Source organism: Urocampus carinirostris, chromosome 4 (assembly GCF_059441175.1).
Source record: "Urocampus carinirostris isolate Australia breed hairy pipefish chromosome 4, RoL_Ucar_1.0, whole genome shotgun sequence".
Taxonomy (NCBI): domain Eukaryota; kingdom Metazoa; phylum Chordata; class Actinopteri; order Syngnathiformes; family Syngnathidae; genus Urocampus; species Urocampus carinirostris.
Window position 1 is genome coordinate 14,229,349 of NC_142352.1, and position 15,430 is coordinate 14,244,778.

Here is a 15,430-nt window from a genome sequence, read left to right on the forward strand (position 1 = left end):
ACCCTCTCTCTCAACTCTGTCTAATGCTCACTATCCCCTTACACTTTATGACTCCATAACCCTCTCTCCTTTTCTATTTGTCACTCTATTTCTTTCTCATTTTGGATTTCTCTCTCTCTCTCTCTCTCTTTCTTATTCTCTCTAACCCTGCCTAACACAGTCGATCTATCTCTCTCTAACTTTGTATTCTACTCTCTATCCCTTCTTCTCTGACCCTCTCTCTCTCAACTCTCGCTATCTCCCCCTCTTTTTCTCTCAACCTTTTCTGTTTAACACTCGCAATCCTCTCCTTTCTCTATGTCCATCCTTCTATCCATCTATCCGTCTATCTATTTATCTACCCGTCTATCAATTTATCTATCTGTCTATCTATTTATCTGTCTGTCTTTCTTTCTCTTTCTTTCTCTTTCTTCCTCTTTATTTCTCTTTCCTTCTCTTTATTTCTATTTCTTTCTATTTCTTTCTATTTCTTTCTATTTCTTTCTATTTCTTTGTCTTTCTTTGTCTTTCTTTCTCTTTCTTTCTCTTTTTTCTCTTTCTTCCTCTTTATTTCTTTTTCCTTCTCTTTATTTTTATTTATTTCTCTTTCTTTCTCTTTCTTTCTCTTTCTTTCTCTTTTTTCTCTTTCATTCTCTTTCTTTCTCTTTCTTTCTCTTTCTTGCTTTTTCTTTTCTTTCTCTTTCTTACTCTTTCTTTTTCTTTCTTTCTCTTTCCTTCTCTTTATTTCTATTTCACTCAATTTCCTTTTCTTTCCTTCTCTTTCTTTCTCTTTCTTTCTTTCTCTTTCTTTCTTTCTTTCTTTCTTTCTTTCTTTCTTTCTTTCTTTCTTTCTTTCTTTCTTTCTTTCTCTTTCTTTCTCTGTCTTTCTCTTTCTTTCTCTGTCTTTCTCTGTCTTTCTCTGTCTTTCTCTGTCTTTCTCTGTCTTTCTCTGTCTTTCTCTGTCTTTCTCTTTCTTTCTCTGCCTTTCTCTGTCTTTCTCTGTCTTTCTCTGTCTTTCTCTTTCTTTCTCAGTAAACAGTCGACTTTTCAATAAGCTCAGTACTCCATTTTGTCTTCTCAGTCTAAGGCTGAGTCCCATTCTTCGCACTTTCACTCGCTATGTGCCCTAGTCACTCGGTTTGCGCGTTCACGTGAAAATGGGGTGTGTCCCGATACTCTCAAGACCGAGGCAGAAGTGCCCTCAAACCATGTCGTAGCCACTTCAAGACCGAGGGGGCTCTCGACCTCCCTTGGCAGCGAAGTGACTACCCAGAAGGCTTTGCGAATTCTCAATATCAACAAACATGCCCGGAAAGGAACCGCACAAATGTAAGTAGTTTTCCACAACCGCGCATCTATTTGCAACGAAATGTATTGAGATATCTTAGTTAGACATAAATGCAATAGAAAATCGTATTTTCACGTTAAAACATGAACATTGCAAAATCGCTACTTTACGAAGTGCACAAGTCTACCGAGGGAGCTGCCCAAAAAAAATCTTCACGCTACAAACTGTAAAGTAGGATAACTGTGCAGAAAACCACGGTTCAGCCCATCCCTGTTTGTATCTTAAACGAGTCGTGCTTTTTACATCTACATGCCCAGTCGCTAAAGGAGCATAGTCACAATTTCGGCTGTCGTGTTTTATTTACAATATGATTATTTCATGTGAGATCAGAATGCATTTGTTTTCATTATGCATTATGAGTAATGTCTCCGAATTTCACGTGGAAATACAGTTGAAACAAATTACTATCACACAGTCCACTGCCTTCTCTGTAAACACATATTAAGTAAACTAATTACCTTCTCAAAATGTTGTCCAAATGTGGAGACAATTCTAAAGCATATGTGATGCTGGCCAATAGAAGGCTCTTACAGCCATAAGAATAACATGTCAATTTTGTGTATCTATTCACTATCAAATAATTATCCAGAACACATCCTATAATTTCTCACATCAACTTGTTGAGCATCCTATACACAGTTGTTTTTGTGCAATACACAAGCATTAAGTAATTCTTGTTTTTTCCACCCAACCTAAAGGCCAATGTAGAACGTCCCGTGGAAGAGCTGGCCACCATCACAGCTACCACGCCATCCACACCAACGGGCACGTCGTTGGCATCTTCTAATCCGGCGCCAAACCCCAAATCACCCAGAAAAAAAAGGAAGCACGATACACTCCTTGACTTTTTGAAAGCGGAGTCTGCCGGAGTGAGGAAAAGGCTCGAGGAAACTGTGGCCAAAACTGAGCGGTTCCCGTCCTTTTTGGGAAGCTCTTGGACAAATTTCCAGAACAGTGACATCCCTGCAATGTTTCCCTTTGTTTTATAAAAGGAAAATATTTTATTTTATTAAGAACTCAATGAACTTCCAGTTTGTGTTTTCCAGCTTTATGGAAGTATTGGTATATTTTTGTTACAATTTGTGACATATTATTTATTTACTATTATGTATTTCGGCCCAATGTGATTTTGTTTTTCTGAAAGTAAACTATTATTTCAACTGGAGTGATTTGTAGTTGTTTTCTGTCCAACAGTCACATAGTTCACACACAGTATCTCACATCATTATGAAATAAACCACCAAGGTGTTACTCAAAATAAAGATGTTTATTGAATAGTAATGCAGAAAAGCACGGAATGCAAATGTGGGTCTGACTTCCAAAGCCTAAAACATGGCTTTTGGGCAATTTATTCCATATTAACTGTGGACAATTCTGTGTATGGTGGACCTGGGAACCCTGAAGACCCGTGACACCACACGGTGGGACAGACCGTGGGCCAGCCAGTACACGTAGATCAGGACCTCCAGCCATGGCCCTGTTCCCTCTTTAGCAGCTCCTGCAGGGCCCACATGACCTTTTTGCTCAACCTTAAGTCCTGAATGAGTTTTGACTTCACATCGAACCATAAGCACAGGATGGGAACATTCCTGTCCAACCTGTCCACGCTTATGGGACAGCCACTCTGGAACACAATAGATAACAAACAATTTAGACATAAATGTGGGCATAGATGATGTAAGCATCATGAAAAAATGTTGAAATTACCTTTTTTATATCCAATGACAACTCTTTTGAATTAAATTCCTTATGAACTAAGGTTTTTGGGTCGTACAGGGAAGTTTGGTGACGATATTATGTCAGCTTAAGGGTCAGGTGGACTGTTCTTGTGTGTGTTTACTTTTCATCATGTCACACACTAAAGACCCCTACTATATGTCATAAAATGGCATTAAGATACTAATAAGTAGATTGCCATTTATGTCTACACAAACATAAGGTATTATGTGAACGTGCATTGTATGTTAACTTTTTACTGTATTTGACCGAACGGGTCATTTTTTTTAATGAGTGTACGTACCTTGTAAAGATGAATCAGCACTACATAGCGCCGAAGCTGTCTTCAGTATAGCACATTTCTCCCCCGTTGATTGGAGACACGGAAAAGATGATGAGCTTTCAGGCAATCGGTAATAACACAGCTGTAGCGGGCATTTTTAACGTTGCACGAACTCTCCAACTGACACACCACAGGTTGAGACTCAAGTTGTTTACATGTGACGTAGACCAATACGTCACTGAGGTCTACAGCCAATTAATATTACCGCCATCTCCTGGACAGGGGTGGAACCTTGCAAGTCTTGTCCAAACCGTCTCCACTTTGCACTCAACTCGCGGAGGGCACTCCTCTATCGAGGGACCTCACTGGAGGGTTCTCAGGGCCGAGTGAGAGAAATGGGATTGGGCCTAAGACTCGGCTTTAGAGCCGATCTCACGTTTATTGCACCGTGAAGATATTTTCCAAGGTTTTTGCCGGGCAATTCTCTGACAAATAAGAGCTTCAAGGCCGCATTCAAAATGTCGACTAATCTTAAATCACACTGAATAAAAATCCCGCCTTTGCAATGTTGTGGTCGAAACGAGTGTGACATTTCTGAATCGAACTTGTATTTTTCACGGTCCTTTCGGGCGCATTACACCAGACGTGTCGCCCACACCGGTATCCCCCCCTCGTTGTTTTATATTTATATATAGATTTTTTTTTTTTTTTTCGGAATCTCCACTAAGTCGCCGTATACTACCAATGTGGAGGAGAAGGATTTGGCTTCAAATAGCTGTCACGGGGACTGCTGTGCACACAATCGATATCCAGTTAATTTCAGGCTACACTCTGATCCTTCTGCCATGACTCACTGATACCGAGCGGATCCTGGGGGCCACGCCGGAGGAGTCCGGCACCCCTGGTGGCTCGGGGTGCCGCTGACAATTGTTTGATGTTGCTTTATTCCGACGTTTATGAAGATTGTTATGTATCTCCTATAATGTTGGGGGAAAAACGTGCAAGATGAGACGTGCATATGATTTTTGATGACGCGGAAAATGAATCCAGTTGTTTTGACAGTTTTGTCTAAAATTCATATAACTGAAATATGAATATATTATCTATATAAATATATGTCTGTCCATATATTCATCTCTACATCTTTCTCTCTTTCTCTCTATTTATATATGTATTTCTATTTCTTGCTGTACCTGCATTTAATGTTTTTGTACCCCTCCCTCCTTTTTCTTTCTGTTCTTATTGCCATTGCAAAGTTCCTCTGTACTTCTCTTTTTCTAACTCTCACTATAAATCCATTCTCTTTCCTCTCTCTCTATCTCTCTTTTTTCTCTTTCTCTCTCTCTCTCCCTATATCGCTCTCTCTCCCCTTCTCTCTCTCTCTTCCACTTTATCTCCCTCCCTCTCTCTATCTCTGTTTTTCTTTCTGTCTTTATATCCATTGCTTTCTGTACTTCTCCTCTCTCCCCTCTATCGCTATCTCTCTACATCTCCTTTGATATCTCTCTGCTCTTCTCTCTCTCGGAAAATATCTCTGTGTCTTTCTCTCCCTCTCATTTCCTCCCTCTCTTTGTCTCTCTGAATCTCTCTCTTTCTATCTGCCTTTCTGTCTGTCTTTGGCTTTCCTTCTCTCTTTTTATATAAATTGATTTCTGTACTTCTCTTCTCTCTCTATGTATCTTCTCTGTCTCTCTCTCTGTCTCTCTCTATGTCTCTCTCTGTCTGTCTCTCTGTATATATATCTCTGTATCTCTCCTTCCCCCATCCACTTCTCTTTCTTTCACTCTTTGTATATCTCTCTTTCTTTGTCTCTCTCACATCACTCCCTCTTTGTCGCTCTTATACTCTTTACCTCTCTCTCTCTCTCTGTCTCTCTCTCTGCATAACTCTCTCTGTAGCTCTCCTTCCCCCTAACCCCTTCTCTTTCTTTCTCTTTGTATATCTATCTTTCTCTTTCTCTCCCTCTCTTCACTTCCTCTTTGTCGCTTTTATACTCTTTACCTCTCTCTCTCTCTCTCTCTCTGCATAACTCTCTCTGTAGCTCTCCTTCCCCCTAACCCCTTCTCTTTCTTTCTCTTTGTATATCTATCTTTCTCTTTCTCTCCCTCTCTTCACTTCCTCTTTGTCGCTTTTATACTCTTTACCTCTCTCTCTCTCTCTCTCTCTCTCTTTCTCTTTCTCTCTCTCCTTCTCAATATGTATAGGTCTCTCTAGGCTTACCTCTCATCTCTCTTTTTGTATCTCCCTTCTCTCCTTCTGTCCATCACACTCTCTTTCTATTAATCCGTTTCAATATCTTTTTTTTTCTCTGTACCTGTCTCTCTATGATGATTATCTCTCTCTCTCTTTCTTTATAACTATTTATCTAACTCCATCCATCCATCACTCCGAGGTAAACATCAAGCGAGCGGGGCCCCACTTTGTCGTGGTATCAGACAAAATGGCGTATTTATGTAGAAGAAAAAACCCAGATTTAAATCAAGAATTAAGAATTTAAGAATGATTTATGCTACTTTTCTATATTGTTTAATTTGGGCAAAAAAGGAATACTCTAGTTTCCTAGGTAGAAAAGGATGTCATTTGTAGAAGAAAATAAGTGCTAGCATGACAGTCAGACAAAGGGTTATTTTTTCATTCTGCTATAATTTAAAGGTGAGTCAATAAAAAACATTTAAGACTGCAGCGCATTGTTTTTATTTTTATTTTATTTTTATTTTTTTTCACAACTAGCGCCAGATGCATTTCTTCCATTGACAACAGGATAGCAGATTTCCTGTATTGGCTTTGTCAAAATATCTAAAATCATATGTTGGGGTTATGATAATATGCTTGGGTTTTGGTGAAAGCCACAGATGTCAATAACAAAATGTTTTTGGGTTGATGTTTCCATGTGCTTCAAGGGATATAAAATGAAATGAAATGATCTGAATTTATATAGCGCTTTTCAAGTCAATGACTTCCCACTTTACAGTGTGCTCCACATTTCCCAACAGCGGCCTTGCAGCCATGTAAGGCGCTAACCTGCTTATTGGGGGTATTAGGGGTTCAGTGTCTTAACCAAGGAAACTTCGACATGTAACACGGATGAGCCGGGATTCGAACTGGGATCCCTTGATCCCAAGACGAGCGCTCTACCGCCCGGATGAGATAAGAATGATTGACAAGTGTTGAAAATGGAGTTAAAGAGGTAGTGGTTGGGGCCAAAGCCACTCTCAGGCACCATTTTGTAATGTATCAAAAATTATTTCAAAAACATGTATCTTTGAGCTCGGTCTAAAATCTTGCATACTTCTATATACTTTTTCATGTGTAATTTCTTTTGGAATAAACATGGCAGAAACCACCTGCCTTCGAAAAAAATAAAGTTTGACTTTCGGTCCTGAAATGATCGTAAACACATTCAAAAAACAACAGTGTTGCCAAAGTGCTTCGAAAGAGAAATGCAATTAAACATAAATAAAGCCAATGTTGCACTTAACACAGTTGAACCAATGAAATAAATAATACATGTAGTTTGCAACTTTTTATGGACAATCAGGGAGCACTCAGGAAAAGAAGACAGTTTTAAGAAGTGATTTAAAAAGTGGGCGCAATTGCAATGCGGGGAGGTTGTAGGGGGGGGGCACACTGCAAAAGCTTATTTTTTTGAACGTTTTAAACACGACCTATAAAAATTATGGTCACCGTTCTTTTAAAAAAAGATTACATTAAAGATTTGATCTCGCAGGAGCGTGTAGCTTTGACGATTTACAGTACAATAGACCCTGGGGGTACGTTTAATTTGTTCTGAGGTGGTGATTGCAAACTGAATTTGGCATAGAGTGGGGGAATAGAAACCAATGGTAATGATCTAATTCCCTCTGAACCCCTGGTACCCTGGATAAAAGACAAAATTGTATATAGTAGGTACGACTTGTGACGAGCTAGTAGAGTAGCAGGTGGATGTCAGGACCAGAATGGAAACAGGATCCAATCGCGTAGCGTTTACCACAAGTTTTATTGAAGGAAAGAGGAAGGGCTGCGCCCACGATCCGGTGTTCGCTGGACGAGGGAAGCAAGTCGCTCTTGTACTCGGATTGTGATCCGAACGCGGAAGTGGATCTTCCGTAGCAAGTGATAGCGGTTTCAGGGATGGAAAAACTGGTCGGTAGCCGGGACTGGTAGAGCAAGGCGTGGTCGGGATCGGAAACGAGTCGTAAGCCAGAACGGGAGAGTAGATGTAGTCAGGGACTAAAGAGGTCATAAGCTGGGACAGTAGAGCAGAGGTGGTCAGGATCAAAACAGGTCGTGGCCGGAGACATACAGGAGAAGAAACGGGACAGGTGAGAGTCAGGGTCGGAAAAGGCTTGCCTAGTATACACTGAGGTTCGCAGACGGACTGACAACAGGGGACAGACAGGACTGGGTTCAAATAGTGCCAGGGAGCCAATCAGAACCCGGCGGCAGGCACAGCTGAGTCACATCAGTAATCATAACAGTGGATGCACAAGGTGGAGGATACTGCATATTCAAACTAGAACATATTTGAAAAGTTCCACTTGCAAGGATTGTCATGCCCTTGGAAGATTTATTTGATCTAATTGTCACCTTGATTTTTACTTATAGTCCCGACCAAGCACCCTAAAAACAGTTGTGTCTAAATAACCCAAGTTTGGATCAAAAATTGACCAAGCCAAAACCTGGGTTGTTTTAACTCAAAATCCTGTGTTGTTTCGCAAAAAACAAACACTGCAAAAAGGGAATTATCCATCCATCCATCTATCCATTATCTGCACCACTTATCCTCAGTAGCGTCACGGGGGTGCTGGAGGCCATCACAGCCATCTTCAGGCAGTGGGCAGGGGACACCCTGAATGGGTTGCCGGACAGTCGCAGGGCACACAGGGACAGACAACTCGCTCGCTCATTCACACCTAGGGACAATTTGGACCGGCCAATTAACCTGACATGCATGTTTTTGGAATGTGAGAGGAAACCAGAGTGCTCGGAGGAAACTCACGCAAGCACGGGGAGAACATGCAAACTCCGCACAGGAGGATTCGAAAAAGAATCATGTTTTAATTATTTCGTACAGGAGAAGTCTGCAGAGTAGATCATTTTTCCTTTAACAGATCTAAACTACTTTGGTTCATTTTATACTGTGCAACAGGGGTCTAGAACCTATGGCTCACAAATCTTATATGGCTCTTTTCATGAGTACAATTTTGATGTGCCCTTAACAGAGTAAGGCACGCACAAAGCCAATTTTATGCTAGTAGTTGAATTGTTTTGGTCCAGTATATAAAGAGCACAGTTTGCACTAAAGTTTACAGTCATGGTGTGACACCAACAGAACCCATTTTGGCTGTAGGTCGCTAAGAAATCCTTTATATGGAAGGTAGTTAAACATTATATGTTCACTGTTCACCTTATGATGAAAACCCACAAAACAAACTGTACACTCCCAAAAATGCCAGCCAAGTACAAAGAGCAATTTGATTAAGTGAGCGGGAGGAGTGTCAAAATTTAATCGGGTTATCAGTACGGGTAGGCGGATCCCTGCTCACACTTGCGCTTGCTTCTCTTCTGCACGTGCTGGAGGAAGATACAGAAACTTTTTCGTTTGCAGTATTTTGTGACATTTTTACAAAAGAACTGCTTGCACCCTGTTGTAAAACCATTATTGTGCTGTTCCATTTTCGACCCAAACTTATTTAGTAATTTTTTTGGTATTGGTTATGTACGGTTATAGCCATTCCACTTAGCTTGGGTAGCGAATCTTGTGGCTTCTTTTAATGTTTTGATTATCGCAAACTTTGCTTCCACAGTTTTTTGCTTCTTCCTTTAGCATCACTGCAGGCATTGGGACCCATAGCAATTAAATAAAGTACAAAAACACACGATATTGTCTTGCACTAACTTGCGAAGTGTTTTCAAAGCACACAAGATTCCAAACTGAACGAAGAGAGATATTGTGGGAGTTAGTTCTGCCAATAACCAGGGTTGGGTAGGGTTACTTTAACTTGATTACTTTCAATTACTTTTGGATTCCTCCAATACCAAATATGCAAATAAAAGACAAAAGAAACTAAATATGAATAAAATGATGACTCACAACACGTGGTAAGCTTTCTCTCCTGGCTTTGATCTCCGGCAAAACTAACATAAAATCCATGTATTCCGTTACTCCCCAAGCCTGCACAAAATTTGGTAATTTGATTCATATTTTGTTTATTTTGTCTTTTATTAGCATATTTGGTATTGGAGTAATCCAAAAGTAATTGAAAGTAATCAAGTTAAAGTAACCCTACCCAACCCTACCAATAACACATCGCCATTTTTATGATAGAGTAAACCAATAGCTGACAGGCATTTTTGAGACGTCACTTATCATGCGCACGAATACTGCAAACTTTGAATGTTTTAGGCTTTAACACAAAATAATTTGACATAGACGTGGTATTGTGGGAAAAATACCATAAAAACGCTGTACTTTTACTTTTAATGTGTATTTTGGGTTGTCTATAGGTACTGGGTTTTGATCTATGGGTATATTGATGGATTTTTGCATTTTCTTTGAACTGGGAATGGAAGTTTCATTGTTCTCTGACCATGACAACACATTTTCCGAACTGAACTGAAAAACTCCAGTGCAGCTGAAAAGCAAATTTGAGTCAACTGCAAGCATCCCCTGTGGTCTAGTACAAAATAATGGAAAAGTGAGGAGGTGGGTTAATAGTGCCCGTCCTTGCCCAGACAATTATCTCCCCCGCCAGTAAAGTATATCACAAGCAAATGATTGCTTCCCTCAGAAATAATGTTCTAAAATAAAACTGACTCTTACATTACATACGGCGGATTATGTTACCCATATATAAAAGATATCAAACTCATTCATCTACGCGACGATGACCGGAAAGCAATACCAGGGAGTTAATTCGATTTTCTTCCTATGTTTATATTGACGGGCCGACTCAGTTATCGATACAACTGGATTCCGCAATGTAAGAAATCGGAAGGTGTTGCTCTGTAAAGGTTTCCTGCTTTCAAAGGGAAGGAGGTATTAGAATAGAATAGAATAGAATAGAATATGCCTTTATTGTCATTGTTACAACATGGGATATGCTGGGACAACGAAATTGGACGACTCCAGTTCCACATTTACAGTGAGGATAAGGAAACGAAGAGATAAAGGAACAAAGAAGTAACTGACTTTGTTGTAAGTAGGCTGTGTTTTCCTCCGGGGGGGCGGGGGGTGGGGGGATGGGGTGAGGGTCAAACAGAGTTGCTGGATACAACAGGAATGTTTGATCTTACATTACACATTACACATAGTCCAGTGTTTTCCGAATTGCTCAGGTATTGTTTCTACCGTAAATTCGGCACTATAAGCCGCTACTTTTTTCCCAAACTTTCAACCCTGCGGCTTATTCAGTGATGCGGCCAATTTATGTAATTTTTCTAACGGCTGCCAGCGGCGCTCGAGTACGAAGGGTAAGATTTTAACTGCAACTTCTTAGCTTGTGCACAAATTAAATTAGCGTAGACATATCCTAAAGGCAACTTTCAAGCTAAACGCAGTTGAGCAGTCCGATACAGGACCTACTTTGCGAGCGTGATGCTAGCGTGTTTTTAAGTAAAGGAGCGTGGGCCCACGTCCATATGACAAAGTCTCTTTCCCATATTGAAGGAAGACGACATTGATGAAGTCAGTTTTAAGAAGGAAGATGAGGACGTTTTGCTGTGTTTACTACAAGTACGGTTTGTTTTTTAAACAGAACTGTTTACTGTGTTGCTAGTAGCGTTTTGCTACCCTTCACAGGCACGGTTTGGGATGAAAGTTATAATATTATTATTAAAGCTTTGAAAACTCTCTTGGTGTACCGTCTTTCTTTGTAAATATGTGTAACCATGTATAATATGTATTTGCAACTGTATATTTTTGTAATGTATTTATTTTAGAAACTTATTCTGATATGTTTTGTACGAGCAAATGAGAAAGAAGGGGCGGGGCAAACGCGGGGTGACAGGAAGTGGAGTAAAGGTGAGACGTGTATGTGGACGCGGCCGACAACAGTGTATATATATTTTTCCCACCCTTACCTTTGGAAATATACACTTTTTTCCTTGGATTACTTTCAACAGGCACCTGGACTCTGCAAGTCTGCATTAAATGTTAAGTACCGGTATCATTTTCCGTTCATTTTGCCGGCTGTATTCTTTGGACTGTATCGGGTAAGGATTGATTTCAAGTTTTTATTGCGTTTTTTCAATGTGGGCGCATGCGGCTGATATACAGGTGCGGCTTGTGTATGTACAAATGTAGTGGGTGCGGCTTATAATCAGGTGCGCTCTATAGTCCAGAATTTACGGTATTTTGAAAAATTGGTGGATTGTATACTGCTAATGTAATTATAGAGGGGCTGCGTCTGAAGCTATTTGATCAGCATATGATTCATGATTTGCCAATTGCCCTCACCTGCGCTCAATGTTCCCTGTAATTTTCCACGGCTCTGAGCGTTCACACAAAGTCGGTGAGCAACGCTTGAAACAACAGTGAGCAACAGCAATCCCAAATGTGGCAACTAAATCATTATCAAACATGTCCAAAACTTGACATCACGTTACATTTTGCTGAGTTTGCGGCAATGCTAAATTATTTTTCACTTTTGAATGAATTAACTAATGTACTATTGCAAAGGTTGTTCGGCCTACAAACGTCATTTGTTTTTATAATTCTTTCACAAGATTTCCATTTCTTTTGTTCCTGGTATCTTTTGTCGCATAATACTAACATTTTTGGGGGCTTATTTAGTCGGTTGCATGATACGCAACTGTATTTGATCAATTGATCGATTTGAGTGGAAGTACAATGTTGGCAACAAGATTCACTTGGTATAAATGGAAATTATTTGAATGCAACACAAACTTTCTCTTCTTTTTCCCTGTTTTTTTCCATTTTTATTCTTATTTTTTAATTTTTGTTGTTGTTCTCTATTTACTTTTTTTTCTCCTTTCTTTCTTTCTTTTCTTTTTTTCCTGGCTTTTTTCTGAATTTTTCCTTCTTTTTTCTCTTCCTTTTGTTTCTTTTTTTCTCAGCTTTTCACTACTTTTTCATTTTGGTATTTTTTTCTTTTTTGTTCTATTCCCCCTTCCTTTAAGTCATTTTGTGCATGATTTTACATAATATTTGGTCATATAGGGATGAAAGAAGCAAAAACAACCCGAAGAGCCGTTTAGGACCCGAAAGAGCCGGTTTCTTTTAGTGAGCCGAGCCCAAGAAGCCGGTTCTCGAAAAACTCTACTGACTTTACTCAACTTCGCTCTACTTCGACCTTGACTTCCAAATACCGCATTTAGAACACAACGTCAGGGGAACCCTTGTATTTTTACCTTCATGCACTGTATCTTTGACTTAATTCGCTTCTTAATTAGCAATTCCCAGCCCTGATTTTTGTGAGATGGCTAGATTTTCTTGTGTGCGGAAAAGCTCTGGGTACACGCAGCTTAGAGGGAACATTGCGCTGGATAGATTTTCTTGTGCGCTGAGAATGTGCAGGCAGTGCGCGATTGCGCATGCGCGCAGCTTAGAGGGAGCATTGCCTGCGCTCACCCGTTTAGCCCCAGCTGCCACTCGTTCCCTAATTAGTTCTCCTCCTATTCAAACACGTCATTCCCGTTCATTCCGGGTCAGTCCGTCTGCGACGCTCAGCGCATGCAAGGCAAGCACTTTTGGCTCCTGTTTTGATCCCTGATCCGAGCTCTGTTCTCCTTCTACCTTCTACGTATCCTGATTCTGTTTCATGTATTGATCCTCGATCCAAGCTCTGCTCTCCTGTCCCAGAAAAATTCTTCTGAGCTGCACGCTAGCATCATGTATCCTCAGATTTAGCCAGGTTTCCATGATGTTTAAACTATGAATGTCCCGAATGTAGCTGGATCCCACGAGTTGTAGCTCCAGGTCATCCATTTCATGCGTTACGGATCTGGAGTTAGTGGGATACAGGCTCGGCAGGGGTGGCTTAAGAGAGTTGTTAGCCTTGCTGTAGAAGTAGGTTAGACCCTTGTTTTCAATGACACTAAAGACAAGTAAATTCAAAATCTGTGTTTATTTTCGTCACGGCGTCATGAAAATGTTAATATGCTATTGGCTAAATTCTTTCCTATAATGCCTCTCTGTCTTCACATTAACTACAGAATATTGTGTGCTCTTTGAAGATTTTGCGAGATAGCAACTATCTTGTATTGTATTTATTTCCTATGGGTTTTAAGGCTTGCAATGATGCTAAAGGGAGAAGCAAAAACATGATAACCATGGAAACAAAGCTTGCGATGATCGAGAAATATAAGGGAGGCACACAAATCGCTGCCCTGTTGCATGGCCATAACCAGTGGACAATCGGGACAACTGCTACAAATCTGGAGGCGATTAACACAAGGAAGTCTTCCCAGGCCATGACAATGCTGCAAGTAGAGGTTTTAAAATGAGTTTCATTTTTAGTCCGCCGTCTCCTCCCACCTTTTGCTTTTACCTGTTACTCCACCGTACCAGCTCAGGTCACATCACACCAAAGGAAAATCAAATTTGATTTTTCTTTGACATTTATAATTATTTATGATATTATATAATTTTCACATGTATGTAGTGGGAACTATATTCTATTTAATTACTTTAAGGTTTTTATCTGGGGTACAGGAGTTCAGTATGAAATTAGCTTTGCTTTAACCTAGGTTCTGTCAGAACAAGAACAGACGGTAGACCCAAACGCGTAACATTTCACAAAAAACTTTGCGGAGGGAAACAAACAAACGCCAGCAATTCAGCGATCGCTGGACAGGAGGAGCAGGGAGCTTACGGGATCGGAGTGTCGGTGGGCAGAAACAAGTTGAGCAGCCGGGACGGGAGATCGAAGCGTGGTCAGTGGGCAGAAGCAAGTCGACCAGCCGGGGCGGGAGATCGGAGCGTGGTCGGAGGAAGGAAAAAGTCAGGTAGCCGGAGACGATCAAGAAGCAAGGAGCAGACAAGCAGGATACCGGAAAGGACGGGACAGACGGGAGCCAGACTCAAAAAGTGCTTGCCTCGCATGTGCGTAGGTTTGCTGATGGACTGACAAGGAGTGAATGGAAGTGTTGATTTTAAATATGAGGGGAACCAATCAGGAAACGAGCAGCAGCTGTAGCCAAACGAGCGGGCACAGGTGAGGGCAATGGGCAATCACGACAGGTTCCTTTTCATTCCTTACCTCAGACTGGATTCATGTCGTTTCCCGGGGGTGTATTGTATTTTCTCTTTACAACCATTCATATTTTTTCACGTTGTTCTTCGGAGATACCACATGACAACCTTTGCAAAAAAAACCAAAAACATCTATGGCATGATGTAAAAAGCAAAGTACCACTCAAACACACAACTATGCAAAATCACGGCGAGGCATGGGAAACCATGTGAGGAAAATCACACAATTGCAAAAGAAATATGTCAAGAAATATTTAGCTGGAACCAATAGTGAACAACTTGTTTTGTGTTCCCTGCAACCGAATGGGAAAGCGTCTCGGGAGTTGTGTGCTCTCACCTCAAGTCAGCAGGGAGAGTTCGCCTGTGGCCCTAATGAGGACGCTTGGGAACCTGTGAAAAAAACAAAAAGTCCTTTATGATATACATGTATTTCATGCGCTTGTATTCCAAAAAGGGCCTACAATAGTCAAAGCATGAAGTAGAAAACCTTTATTTATTTGTAAAATACTTTATTATACATTGAAACTAACAAAGTAACCCAAATAACAAAGAAAATTACTGTACTTTATATACATCTTACACCTTCTGAACTGTCAAATTATGGGATCAAACGTTCCTGTGTGGAGTTTGCATGTTCTCCCCGTGCTTGCGTGGGTTTCCTCCGGGCACTCCGGTTTCCTCCCACTTTTCAAAACACATGCAAGTCAGGTGAATTGACTGGTCCAAATTGTCCCTAGGTGTGAATGAGCAAGTGAGTTGTCTGTCCTGTGATTGGCTGGCAACCCATTCAGGGTGTCCCCTGCCCACTGCCCGAAGATAGCTGAGATGGGCTCCAGCACCCCCGTGAACCTACTGAGGATGAGCGGTGCAGATAATGGACGGATGTACT

At 40.8% G+C, this 15,430-nt stretch overlaps 2 long non-coding RNA genes across 2 annotated transcripts; one reads left to right on the forward strand and one right to left on the reverse strand.

The window, feature by feature from the left end:
- The first annotated feature begins 1,071 nt into the window (after window positions 1-1,071).
- Window positions 1,072-2,492, forward strand: LOC148366897 (uncharacterized). The gene is made up of 2 exons (XR_015850250.1): window positions 1,072-1,308; window positions 2,026-2,492. It is a non-coding gene; the product is annotated as an uncharacterized LOC148366897 (long non-coding RNA).
- An 83-nt stretch (window positions 2,493-2,575) lies between these two features.
- On the reverse strand, window positions 2,576-3,733 carry LOC148366898 (uncharacterized). The gene is made up of 2 exons (XR_015850251.1): window positions 3,348-3,733; window positions 2,576-2,951 (listed from the first exon to the last, which is right to left on the reverse strand). It is a non-coding gene; the product is annotated as an uncharacterized LOC148366898 (long non-coding RNA).
- Window positions 3,734-15,430: the final 11,697 nt, after the last annotated feature.